At 41.2% G+C, this 11,512-nt stretch overlaps 1 long non-coding RNA gene across 4 annotated transcripts; it reads left to right on the top strand.

Moving 5' to 3' along the window:
• The first annotated feature begins 7,550 nt into the window (after positions 1 to 7,550).
• LOC142903143 (uncharacterized) lies at positions 7,551 to 9,137 on the top strand. Of its 4 annotated transcripts, XR_012929195.1 has the most exons (4): positions 7,551 to 7,991; positions 8,143 to 8,643; positions 8,776 to 8,898; positions 9,006 to 9,137. It is a non-coding gene; the product is annotated as an uncharacterized LOC142903143 (long non-coding RNA). The 4 variants fall into 4 exon arrangements; XR_012929197.1 differs by lacking the exon at positions 8,143 to 8,643 and having other exon boundaries at positions 7,868 to 7,991; XR_012929196.1 differs by lacking the exon at positions 7,551 to 7,991 and having other exon boundaries at positions 8,001 to 8,413.
• Positions 9,138 to 11,512: the final 2,375 nt, after the last annotated feature.

The raw sequence follows: 11,512 nt of genomic DNA, 5'->3' as shown, positions 1-11,512 counted from the left end.
CCTAAGTCTTCTCGGAGGAGGCAGACTTTTCCCTCCTTTAAAATTACCTCTTGTGCAGGACGAGTGGTGTCCAGGACATAATTAATCTGGAATACAATTCAGAGTAATCTTTGTGCAAATAGTAACAGCAACAGGAAACATACCAATAATTAAATTATTGAAATGAATAAACTCTTCATTGTAGCACACTTGCCAGTGCATCCTGTACAGGACCAGGGTCTTTGGCCCCCATGTTTTTCCCCACCAAATCGTAATTATGGTCCTCTAAGGCAGTGTTTTTCCAGCTTTTTCGAGCCAAGGCACATTTCTTCCATTGAAAATATCCCGCAGCACACCACCAGCTGAAAATGTGAAAAAAAGCTTATATTAACAATATAAGTGTTATATTGTTAATATAAGCTTTTTTTAAACATTGAAGAATGACGTTATATTATAACGTCTTGAATAGGCATCAAATAAACACAAAGAAAAAAATATTTTATAATCTTTCATATTTATACTCACTCAGTGTGAAACCTGGGCCTGTTTGGATGAACACAGAGCTGATATCCTGGCAGGAATTGATGAAAGACACACACGAAGCTCTTCCTCCACAGCTCTCAGTCTTTCTCTGTTTTTAGTTTTTATAGCAGTCAGGCTTGAAAAGCTCACCTCACGCAGATATGTTGTGGAAAATGGGAGCAATGTCAAAATAGCTTTGTTGGCCAGCATGGGGAACTCCTTGGCAGCTGCCAACCAAAAACTGTCCAAAGGTAGATCAGCAAAGCTTAGCTTGAGACCACGATCTTGTCTCAGTTCAGTTAGTTCCTCCTGCTCCTGTAAAGTCATGTTCATTCCAACAGCTGATGCTGAGCTGAATGGGTCCCTAACCCAGTCAAGGCGCTCCGTGGAGGCTGAAGAGAAATAAAATGACATCTTCTCCTCAAGAGTTTTCAAATGTTTAACTATTATCTCACACAGTGCAGCAGTATTAACATCTTGCCATTTATTGGTGAGTGGGAACATTTCAATATTGCTACTTTCCACATGTTGCTGCCAGAGGTGCACCTTTGAACGGAATCCATTTATTTTATCTGTACTTGTAAGCAGGTTTTCATTTCGGCCTTGCATTCGTGTGTTCAGTTCATTCAGATGATGAAAAATATCTGCCAAGTATGCCAGCCTTGCACACCACTCATCACTTGCAAGCAGCTTTGTGTAATCGGACCCCTCATTTGTCAGAAACACTTTAAGTTCCTCTCGCAGCTCATACACACGGGCCAGCACTTTGCCGCGCGACAACCATCGGACCTCCGTATGAAACAGCAAGGTTTTATGCTCCGCTTCCATTTCCTCGCACAAAGCCGCAAATATGCGACTTTTCACAGGTCTTGACTTCACAAAGTTTACCATGCGCACAACATCATCCAACACAGGAACGAGGTCTGCTGGTCTTGGCTACGAGGGCTTTGCGGTGTAAAAAACAGTGTGTAATGATCACGTCTGGGTTTTTTTCCTTCACTCTGCTTACAAAGCCTTTGGTGCGCCCGACCATGGCTGCAGCTCCATCAGTGCAGACACTCATGCAGTTTTCCCACTTAAGTCCTCCATTTTCCAGATATTCTGATGTGACACGAAAAATTTCCTCTCCTGTTGTTTTTTCTGGCAAAGCCTTGCAAAATAGAAAGTTTTCTCTGATTGTGTCTCCATCCACAAAACGCACATTGGCCAGGAGTTGAGCATGTCCACTTATATCAGTAGACTCATCAAGTTGCAAGGCAAATTTATTACTGATACGGATCTTGTCCAAAACCACACTTTCGATGTCTGCAGACATCTCATTAATACGTCTGGAGATTGTGTTATCTGAGAGAGGGACTTTGGCTATTTCTTTAGCCGCTTCGGGTCCGAGCGTCTCATTTACAATGGCTTTGCAGGCGGGAAGTATTAATTGCTCTGCCACAGTGTGGGACTTTTTTGATTTAGCCACAAGTTCAGCGACGTGGTAGCTAGCTTTAAGGGCTCTCTCGTTTACTTTTGCAGTTTTTCTCATGAAAGTTGCCTGTTTCTCCGTGTGTTCACGCAGGCGAACAAAATACTCCACATTTTTCTTTTGAACTGAGGGGTGTTTCGTTTGGAGATGGCGTTTAAGCTTACTTGGGACCATAGCACTGTTGGAGAGCTTTTCACGCACAACGTAGTCGGTGCCGTTGCATCTCCGCCACAATTAATGCCTGATTGTCACTTTTTAAGACTGTATAATTCTTTTAAAATTCTGCCAACTAAATGCATTACCGATCAGGTTGATCATGCTTTACCTTCTGGCCGATTATCTGACCTTAGCCGAGCCACATTCTGTTTGTGACGTGTCCCCTTTGATGACACAATAGTGGCCACTCCTTTTGAGGACAGATTAGCAACCGTATATGGGCCGCTGTGTCGTGCAGCCAGACTTGCTTTTGCCAAATGAAGATCCCAGTCATCATGGGCTTCATTCACATACTTTCGCAAGGCACGTTTAATGTTCTGATTTGTCCTCTCATCCTTATCATCATCGAAGTGGCAAAAGCACATATGTAAGGTTAACTTTCAAGTTTGAGTTGAAAAAAAAGTAATTCCTGTGTTACTTTTCAAAAACCAATTACCTGCCCATTTGTTTGAGGGTGGTATGCACTTGCAACTGCATGTTTTATATGCAGTGCTTCAAAGATCTTGTCATTCAACTGTGGACAGTTTATTTAAAAAAGAGAAGTTTCATTAGTACTGAAAAATGATTTTGTATAGTCGTAAAAGGCGGGGAATAGGCCACCATCTTTTTTCCTTTTCATTTTCACCAAAGCTGCTGCTACCCCACTGGCAGTTTTTGAGGTTAATGGGGCAGCAGCAACCCACTTGGTGTAGAGGTCTGTCATTGACAATATGTATTTGTTACTGCAAGGAGTCTCGCACAAGGGGCCAATAAGGTCCATGCCGATGACAGTCCACGCTTCGGTAACCTAAAAGAGATACTTCGTATTACCTTTTTCATCTACCCAGGTTTGGCACTTAAGTATTTATTTGGAATGCTCATTTGGTTGCAACTCTTTATATAAAAGATTAGCAGTTACTACCATGGGATGCAAGGATGGCGCCTCTGTCTTCAGGGGGTTGGACAGTTGGCAGCGATGACAGCACCTCACCTTAGACAAAAAAAGTGAGTTATTTCTTTCATAATAATTATCTAATAAACTCGAGACAGACAGGGACGTGCAGTCAGGGGAGGCAGGAGAGGCAGTGGAGGCAGTGCCTCACCTTGCCACCGGGGGCGGGGGGGGGGATAAAGTACAAATCGCGGAAATTCAGTATTTTCTGTTCAAGTACAACTGTGCCGAGAGGATGAGGCACAGACGAGCAGTGCCTCCCTACACATTGCGCAATCACTCACAAACTGGATTGAGCGCGTGCAAATGGGGCGTGCTTGTTCCCAGGGGCGGACTGGGGGGGAAAAGTGGCCCACTTCATGTGCGGTGTGGGATGAAAAACCAGCAGTTGATGGTGTTTTGGACAATAATCAGTAAACATTAACCTGACCCCTTAAGTAGCCTAGAGTAAAAAAAAAAAAATACATCAGTGTAGTATATTTTAAAGCATGTAGCGATTTTAATGCAAGCAAGTCATTGATACAATAAAATTTGGCAGACCAATTTGCCAGGCTGTTAGAACTAAATAACTACAACATGAGTAAACCACGAGAGTGCAACATAATTACAACAATGAGCCCTTTTCAATAAAAATGTCATTTAAAAATAAATACACAACAAAGCTATAAAGTAATCTATATATTATATATAAACTATATATATCTAAAAACTTAACCCAGAACATGAATGAACATGAGAACTAAACTGAAAATAGCAAACTGACATTTGTAAACTAAAAACTTGAAATGTGAAGAAGAATCTTTCTTGTCTTTGCCTTTTTGTACACAGTGCTCCCTGGAGTCTCCTCTGGAACATGCTGTATATCTATGTGGGTGAGAGACAAAAAAATATTACTGAAGTTACAATATGCAATACAGTTACAGTTACAATATAAGTCATGAGGTGAGAGTACACGCCGAAATACAAGTTAAAACATACAGAAGCCTTGGTTAAAACGAGGTCTAATGTCTCTGGCTTTGTTTTGGTGAAATAATGCTGCTGCATGGGGGCACTGACTTCTAGTATAGGCCTTGGCTATATCTGTCAGCAGCAGGATCATCTTCACACTACAAGAATATTTGCATTGATAATAATGCTAGTAAACCATTAAAATTGCACTATCAACAAAATATAAGGATAGCAGTATATGGTGTCAGTGCACGAGTTAGTGTCTATGGCTAAAAAGCAAACGAGGCAAACAAGCATTATTGTCATCAGCCTGAGCACAACAACAACAAGAATAAGTTTACCTTAACCCCAAACAGTTCTCTCTGCAAGGCCTAACCTTAAACTTTAATCCTAACTCAGATCCATACACTTTGCGGCATTAACTCACGTTTGCCAAATGAGCATTTTCGCCTAAAGCATCATCAAGTACTAATCATAACTTACCATAATTCTGTCACTGGTTCCATTGGTCTCAGTTCCGTGCTCTGCCGTGTTAGTGTCGAACTCATCATTCTTCCTGCTGGACTCACGTGCATGTTCGCTAAAAATACGGCTGTCCAGTCTAACCACCGCTAATGCAGCTTTGGTAAACTCGGCACCGAACCACCATCAAACACGTCTGTCGTAGTGTCGTGTGTGTTGCACACACACACACACACACACACACACACACACACACACACACGGTAAGAGAGGGAGGAGGTGGTGTAAAAAAGAGAGACGCAAGAAAAAAAAAAAAAAAAAAGGTGCTGCAATTACCTTTTATCAAGAAACTCCCCGCAGAGCGCCGCACCTTCCAGCGCTCCTGTTTGGACCAACCCTGCAGGACATCCCCGGTGGGTATGAAGTGCTTCAATTTAGGAAAAAAATCAAAACCACTGTCCGTCATTTTGTGGATTGACTTGAGTTGTCACGTTTTACAAATAAAAAAAAAAACTCTAAAAACCGCGCAAACTTGCACGCATGCGCGACTCACATCAGGTGGCCAGGTTTTTCCCACGGCTTTCCACTTCAGGACAGCAGACAACCGCTATCTGCCTGCCTTGTGTATATCAGGTACACAAGGTAATTGCGACCTGCTCACACAACACATAGGGAGATACGAGTCTCTGTACCTAATCAGTATAATATAATATAATATAATATAATATAATATAATATAATCAGATTGCAAAGCGCGGCGTGTGTACAGTTTTTCTGTCGTAACTTGCATTTGTTTTTAGTGCTGTCTGAAACCAGGTCCACTAGTTAGGCATGAAAACTCTTTAAAAGTTGCAGCCATTTAAGACATGCACCAATGTTTTATTTTCATGGGTGCAAGAATGGTTGTTGGTGATAATTTTGATGATGCTCAACAATCAAAATCAGTGGGATAAATGACAATTTGAATATAGAACTTTCCTATCTGACAGTCCACAAGATTAACAAAGTTGATTTCAATATTGGTTCATTGTGAGTTAGCTAAGGATTCAGCAACATGAGGAGAGAGAAAGAAATGGTTCACAACTGAATTAACACTCATTTTTATTACATTTTGTATCAACTGGTTTCTTATGTTATAGCACTGACTTAGAAGGAGCTTAATGCCCTCCATTTTACTGAAGCAGGAAAGAAAGGAATCATTATGCTTATCTTTCCGGTGAACCTGGAAGACTTATTTCCCCTTCAACAAGAAACTCCCCGCAGACCGCCGCACTTTCCACTGCTCCTGCATGGTCCAATTCTGCCAGACATCTACGGTGGCTGAAAAATGCTTTGGTTTTGAAAATGGTGATAATGATTATAATAAATTAAAATAAATGTCCTTGGTCTTAGCTTTGAAAAATGCTTCGGTTTGGCAAAATAATGATGATGATTATAATAAAATAAAATAAAATGAAACAGATTTTTTTTTCTTCGATTAACTTCTACTTCCAGGTTAGGTACACTCACATCGGGGAGAGTCGGAAAACAGTATTTGAAACAGTTGTAAAATTGTCGTAAATCTGCGCATGCGCACTCCACTTCCGCATCAACTGCGCCTGTGCGACTCACTTCGAGCAGGTACTCAGATCGGGTTGCGACAGGGACATGGGCTGTGTCTCAATTCAGGTTCTGCACCCTTGAGACCGAGTGTCCTCTGTCTGAAGGAAGCGTTTGTAGACTTCCCAGCCTGGAAGGACGGACCAAACCCCGCCTCCCTGGTAACTACTCGGGACGGTCTAGCCTTCGGCGTATTTCCTCGTTTCGTCACCGCCGTTCCCTCTGGCTGGCCAACCCCGGAAGTGACGTTTTTATAGTATCACGCTAACCATTGGTTCGCCATCTAACAATGGCATTAGATGATCAAATAAGTAAAATCCTACGTTAAAAACTGGATACTTTATGTGAAACTTCAATATTTAGATTTATATGTCGTGTCTTAACCAGTACATGCTGCTAATTTCAACTGACTTCCCAGGATCCCATGATGCTTTGCAGCAGCACGCAAAGCTCCATGTAATACCCAAGTGCGCGAAGGATAGTGCGGTGTATCCTTGGAATCGGCTAAAACTAGTGCGTATTTCCGACGGCGCATTTTGAGCGTCCTAAGCACCCTCGGGAATTGGGACAAGCCTTTGCGCAGTGCTATGACGCAACTTCCTTCCAAAATGCGCACTTCAAGGGCACAGAACCTGAATTGAGACACAGCCATGTACAGAATCTGGACATGTGTCCGGGCTCCTACGGCAACTCTATTAGGACAAACTACATTGCGGTTTGTCCAGAGTGCGGAATTTTACAGCAACTCTTTTAAGACAAACATATTTGCGGTCGGTAGTTGAATGAATAACTCGAAAAAACGGGAGAAAAGGGCGGGAAACTATTTCAAAAAATTAGCGAAAACAGTTCCATTCTGTGGAGAGTGAGGAGAGTAGTTTGGAGAAGAGTGACAAACGTTTTTTTGGAGAGCGTATGGAGAGTGAGACAGTGGAGAATGACATGTTCTACACTGAATTAAAACACTACATTTTACACAAAACATACCACACACGCCATTAACTCCAAGAATATGGACAGCAGAAAAAGGCCGATTTGGAGGCAGTCAAAAAAGTACTTGATCAACGGTAAGTAATCTTTTGATTTAATTTCTCTTGAACAAAATGCAGTTAAATTTAATGAAACTAGCTGCAGACGCATGTTACCTACTCCACGTGAAATGGATGATTTTTTTCCCCTGCTGCAATAGATGGGCAGCTGTTTTACTCTTGAAAAGGAAAGTCCAAAATGGTGGTGATGGATCAAAAGCACTTGCGAGATGTCCTTCATGAGTGCCATGGCAATGCAGGTCATTTTGGCACAAGGAAAACCCAGGAAAAGGTTTCAATATCTTATTGCTGGGCAACTTTGTCTGAGGATGTCAAGAAATGGGTGAGACCTCTTGAGTAATTAATGCATCTACAGGAATGTTTGACTGTTATGACTTCGCACATGTCAATACCCCTGAAATTGTTCAATAATTTAACAAAAATTGTTGAATAAAACTAACATGTAAAATCTTCACATGTTAGTTTGTGAAGATTTTATTCAAAAACTAACATGGACCAAGTGTTTTCCACTGTTTGCTCTTTGTTTCTGGTGAAATCCCTGGAAAAAAACATAAATCAGTCAAGTCTTAATCAAGCCATTTGCTATATCACATAATGCTTCAAAAGTGCAGTTTACAGTAGTGTCTAAAAATTGAAATGATTGTCATAGTCTAAACAACAGCTTTCTATTAAGGTTGAGGAGTGTCCCCAATGTCAGCAAAATGACAGGATGAAGACAGCTGCATCTGTATTGCAACCAATTGTTGTGAAGGAGGCATGGATTAGTACTTGGCGTGGATTTAATTGGCCCACTTCCTACCACTGCAAGGGGCAAACGGTAAATTACTTATGTAGATGTTATTGTTATTCTCCCAACATGCGTCCCCTGCAACCTTAATACTAGTATATTAATACTAGTATTTTATATTATAGTAATAGTATTTTTTGCAAAGAAAAACAAACACTAACTATATTACATTACGTTGTAGATATATACTTACGGCCACAGACCTTTTCACAAAGTGGGTTGTGGCAAAGTCCCTTCGAAATAAAACTGCTGCAGCGGTTTCCAAAAAAATCTCGAACATCCTACTCGACTTCGGGCTTGTTGACAGGATCATCACAAACCAAGGCGTGGATTTGTCAATGAGGTACTGTACAAAACACAGTTATGCGCAACAACAAACTGTATCTCTCATGATAATTTAGGATAATCAACTGATTATTTCATAAGAAGAGCACATTTTAAGGGGCTTGACAGTAAGTGCTGTAGTAATAGTATGATGATATGTGTTATGTACATGCTGTACGTTCTATATTTGCACTACTTGCTGAAGAAAGATATGCTCTTTGGCTTAGTTTTGTTCTTTTTTAAACAGGTGTTACTACATCGAGTATGTTCTCTGCAGAGTACAGGAAACAGTTCTACAGCATGTACTTGATTGACACGTGCATTGGATGTCAAAGGCTGTATAAGAACTTATAAGAAAGTTCGAAAGAATGATATTGTGTTGGTGCCAAACATGTTGTATTGCTCTTATTTATGCATAGGCAAATTCACGGACCTCGTGCCATCTCTACTTCTCAGTGGAAACTATTGCATTTTTAAATCTGTTTTACAGGATGTGTCGGTTCAGGAAAAAGAGGACAAATCCAAGGATTTTACTCTGTATATACTGATGAGACACATCCACGCAACTGTTGCTACTTCTGTGCCTGAAGCTCCTTACATTACTGTGGTGAAGGTCAGTTCCTTAAAACAGGTGTTTATACAGGCACTTATTGGAAACATGATATTGTTCATGACGTGACTACTGTAAAGTAACATATAAATCAACTCTGTATTCTCCAGGTCTTCCTTACCAAGGGGAGTGGACACCAGTGGGCATCAGTGCCCCTATCTTGTGAATGTTACATTATTTTGTATTTGGTTGCTTAATTGTTTCATTTCAATTGTATTTGCAAATAAAAATGTTAAAAAGAATAAGAATGCTTTCTTAATACTTAATACATACTTAATGCACTTTTTTTTAAATTCACTTTAGATTCAATCAAATTACAGATTACAGTGAAGAGCATAGTCATATACTTGTTTGTATTACACACACACACACACACACACACATTCTACCGCGAGTATATTCTGTGTGTATATACACTATATTACCAAAAGTATTTGCTCACCCATCCAAATGATCAGAATCAGGTGTCCTAATCACTTAGCCTGGCTACATGTGTATAAAATCAAGCACCTCGGCATGCAGACTGTTGTGACAAACATTTGTGAAAGAATGGGTCGCTCTCAGGAGCTCAGTGACTTCCAGTGTGGAACTGTCATAGGATGCCACCTGTGCAACAAATCCAGTCGTGAAATTTCCTCGCTTCTAAGTATTCCACAGTCTACTGTCAGCTTTATTATAAGAAAATGGAAGAGTTTGGGAACAACAGCAACTCAGCCACAAAGTGGTAGGCCATGTAAACTGACGGAGAGGGGTCAGCGGATGCTCAGGCGCATAGTGCAAAGAGGTCGCCGACTTTCTGCACAGTCAATTGCTGCAGAGCTCCAAACTTCATGTGGCCTTCAGATTAGCCCAAGTACAGTACGCAGAGAGCTTCACGGAATGGGTTTCCATGGCCGAGCAGCTGCATCCAAGCCATACATCACCAAGTGCAATGCGAAGCGCCGGATGCAGTGGTGTAAAGCACGCCGCCACTGGACTCTAGAGCAGTGGAGACGCGTTCTCTGGAGTGTTGAATCACCTGGCAATCTGATGGACGAGTCTGGGTTTGGAGGTTGCCAGGAGAACGGTACATTTCGGACTGCATTGTGCCAAGTGTGAAATTTGGTGTAGGAGGAATTATGGTGTGGGGTTGTTTTTCAGGAGTCGGGCTTGGCCCCTTAGTTCCAGTGAAAGGAACTTTGAATGCTTCAGGATACCAAAACATTTTGGACAATTCCATGCTCCCGACCTTGTGGGAACAGTTTGGAGCGGACCCCTTCCTCTTCCAACATGACTGTGCACCAGTGCACAAAGGAAGGTCCATAAAGACATGGATGACAGAGTCTGGTGTGGATGAACTTGACTGGCCTGCACAGAGTCCTGACCTGAACCCGATAGAACACCTTTGGGATGAATTAGACTAAGAGCCAGGCCTTCCTGACCAACATCAGTGTATGACCTCACCAATGCGCTTTTGGAAGAATGGTCAAATATTCCCATAAAAAACACTCCTCAACCTTGTGGACAGCCTTCCCAGAAGAGTTGAAGCTGTAATAGCTGCAAAAGGTGGGCCGACATCATATTGAACCCTATGGGTTAGGAATGGGATGGCACTTAAGTTCATATGTGAGTCAAGGCAGGTGAGCAAATACTTTTGGTAATATAGTGTATATCCTACCTCGAGGTAGTTTGTCGTAATCGAGTTGCCGTATGTGACGTCGTTGGCCAGGGGTCTGGCGACTGCCGACGACGTCACATACGGCAACTCTACAATGTCAAACTGCATCGCGGTAGAACAAACAGACGGAATACATACTAATAAGAAAACCAGCCATAACTAAATCGTTCGTTTCCTCTATTGTATATAATACGATGATAGCTCTATGTACTTATCGATCTATGTTTAACAAGTACTTTAAAAAATGCGATCGTGATATAGTTTGTCCTAATAGAGTTGCCGTAGTAGCCCGGACACATTCCACAGCGCCGGACAGATTCTGTACCAACACCGCCATTCCTCCAACCCCTGACTCAACATCGGAACTCAACGCCGGAAGTTAGTTGATCTTTTTTTTCTAAATGTATTTTTTAAATAATTGCGCAAATACAGTACGAACAAAAACAAACAAACAAAAAACCCAATAGCAACAAAAACTATCGCCAGACATGGGCTCCGCTATAACTTCTATACTGAAACTCAAGACCGGAACTCAACGCTAGTTGACCTTCTTCTATGTATTTTTTTTAATAATTGCGAAACAGTACAAAAAATACAAAAAAACAATAGCAACAAAAACTATCACCAGGGGGTTGCATACATAAAAGTATTTTTACGGTTTGCATGATAAAAATTATTGTAGAAGGCAGATAGATTCAGGTTCTTGATAGCTTTTATGTTACTGTTATTTTCAAATAATTTTAATATACTGTTGGACATCGTTCTCAAATGTAAGAAAAAGGGTTTGAATACATTTTTTAAAAGAAAGGGTAAAATCAGGTTCAATATAAGAGAATCCTGTGACACCCGTTTCATGTGTTTTGAAGTGACGTTTTGTTCCGGTGTCTGGACAGAAGTATAAAAGTAATACAAGACTACATACAACTTTCTGGATCTCCCGTTTCTTATTAATTGTTATGG

This window comes from Nelusetta ayraudi, unplaced genomic scaffold (genome assembly GCF_046127955.1).
Source record: "Nelusetta ayraudi isolate G7.1 ecotype Tasmania unplaced genomic scaffold, CSIRO-AGI_Nayr_v1 ptg000106l, whole genome shotgun sequence".
Classification (NCBI taxonomy): Eukaryota; Metazoa; Chordata; class Actinopteri; order Tetraodontiformes; family Monacanthidae; genus Nelusetta; species Nelusetta ayraudi.
The sequence above is the reverse complement of the archived record's forward strand: the minus strand, read 5'-3'. Positions and strand labels throughout refer to the sequence as shown.